This window comes from Lipotes vexillifer, unplaced genomic scaffold (assembly GCF_000442215.2).
Source record: "Lipotes vexillifer unplaced genomic scaffold, Lipotes_vexillifer_v1.1 scaffold916, whole genome shotgun sequence".
Lineage (NCBI taxonomy): Eukaryota > Metazoa > Chordata > Mammalia > Artiodactyla > Lipotidae > Lipotes > Lipotes vexillifer.
In genome coordinates this window covers 1463481-1465652 of record NW_006798383.1, presented here as the reverse complement: position 1 = coordinate 1465652, position 2172 = coordinate 1463481, and the positions used below count along the sequence as shown (strand labels likewise).

At 51.5% G+C, this 2172-nt stretch overlaps 1 pseudogene across 1 annotated transcript; it reads right to left on the bottom strand.

The window, feature by feature from the left end:
* Nucleotides 1-397: 397 nt before the first annotated feature.
* LOC103088882 (protein FAM178A pseudogene) lies at nucleotides 398-1502 on the bottom strand (annotated as a pseudogene). The gene has a single exon (XR_014368704.1). The product of XR_014368704.1 is annotated as a protein FAM178A pseudogene (transcript).
* Between the last annotated feature and the right edge of the window lie 670 nt (nucleotides 1503-2172).

Below are 2172 nucleotides of genomic sequence, written 5' to 3'. Positions count from 1 at the left end.
TGAAACTTTTGGGGCCAAATGTGTTTTAGAATTCTAAATTTTTATTTTTTTTGGATGCATTATGTAAAGCCCCCAGTGGGGTCTGAGACTGCACCCTATAAGCAAACACATTAATATTTCTCCAGCACAACTTACAAAAAAAACCCCCAAAAACAAAAAACTTACGAACACTCACACCTAATGAGATAAAGACCATCTATACCCTTCCATTAGTTCTGGTCAGGTTTGGCTGCCAAGTTAGATGTGGTGCCAAACTTATTGAAAACTTTCGATTTTCATAGCTTTCTGAATTAAGATAAGGGGTTGTGGACCTGTACCACAATATCTGAAGATAAATTTACTGTTAAACTTGTTACAAGCTTTTAAACTTAAAATAAAAAAGACAGTACCAAGTGTGTAGAGAATTTAAACATGTTTTATTGTCAGAGAATGTCATTTGATTAAACTCCCCATCTCATTACATAGCTCCCACAAAATCTTTACAAAAAAACCTGGCCCCTTGGAGAAGCGTAAAGTTACTGAAGGAGAAAACATATCACATTCCAAATCTGCATGTTTTTTAAATTAAGACTTATCGTGCGTAGTGGACTTTAAAGCAATTCGTGGAAGGATTTTTCTCATCACATCTTACATAATATCACCCACAATACAGAAAAGGCTTATACTATTCAACCACTAGGATCAGTAAAACTGACAGCTTACAGAAAACCACTTAAATATGCCATTTAGCAGTCAGGGCCCCGGGTCCAGGTAAAGTAAAGGACAAAAATCACGTTCTACCTAAGGCGGGTGGTCCGTAGCCATCCAGGCTGTGGTCACTAGACCAAGAACAGCGTCCCAACTACAGAAAAGGAGACTCCAGCTCCCAGCAGCCCCCGCGCGGAGGCGGGGCGGTGGTTTGCCAGGCCCCGGACGCGGAGGCCTGAGCTCGCGGAGGATGGCGGGAACTGGAAGAGCGCCCGTCCGCAGTCCTCCCTCATACCCTTGCCCCCGCGACCCGGCCCCTTCTCAAGCCCTCTGCACGGTACCTGTCCCCAGGACTCTCTGTTCTCTTTCCCGCTGCAGCAGGGGCGGTACTACCGGGTCTCAGATGGCAGCGCGGGGGCGACGACCCCGGGGCTGGGGATGAGGGGAAACCTGGCCTAGCGGGCATGCAGCGCCTTGTCATGTCGGCGCCGCTGGCGACGGCGGCATGTGCTGTGGCTGGAGAAGTTGGGTGCGTGGTTGCCGTCTTGCCGCTGGGACTCGGGGAGGCTGTCGGAGCAGAGGTGGGCGGCACCCCCTTCTCTCTTCATGGCGGTTCTCTCTCTTCGGAAGTGACTCCGGTGTGAGCGGGAAGGAACCTGAGGACCAACAGGGGGCGGGTCTTACTTGAAGCGTCGCGTTCTGATTGGCCTGTACGGCGGCCATTCCTGTTGTAGCGCAATAGAAAGCCGCAGCCTCTCAGGAGAAGGCGGGGTTTCGGTGAGGGGGAGGAGAGAAGGAAAAGTGTCCCCCGTCACGTGCACAGGGACGGCCCGGAGGGCGCGGCTTGCGCGCCCAGGGCTCAGGGCCCCAGCCGCTCCACAGCATGTGGGATCCTCCCGGACCGGGGGGCACGAACCCGTGTCCCCTGCATCGGCAGGGGGGGGGGGGGGGGGGCAGGCGCGGGCAGCAGAGCGCGCTGCGGCAGCTGGCGACACCCATCTTGAAGAGGGCGAGGGGCGAGTCAAACCCCGAGCTCGGTAGCTGACCTCAATGAAGATGGCCAACAGTTGGGCTTCCAGTGTCACACAGTTGTGCCTCAGAAATCCCCAGCTGTTCATTACATCGTCTCTTTAACATCTTAGGCCAAAGTGCCCTGATGCTGTCACCATTTCCTCGGTAGTCTGCACAGCCCAATCTGAAGACATGTTCATTCTGTGAGGGTTCTTGCTAAGTGCTGGGGGTGGCTCCTTTTTCTCTTTTAAAGAAGGAAAAAAACCTCATTGAAATAAAGACTGTTTTTATTCCACAAACGCATTTTGTTTCTCAGTTGCTGAAATGAGTTATCCATAAAACCTCTGCAGCCAGATTCCTGGGAAATTTCTGAAAGGAACATAGGCTCAGCTTTCAATTACCCGTGTTAAGTGTGGAGAGCATAGGTTAGTGAAAACTGCCAGCAGCCTCCAATCCTCCTTTGCAAAGGGCTTG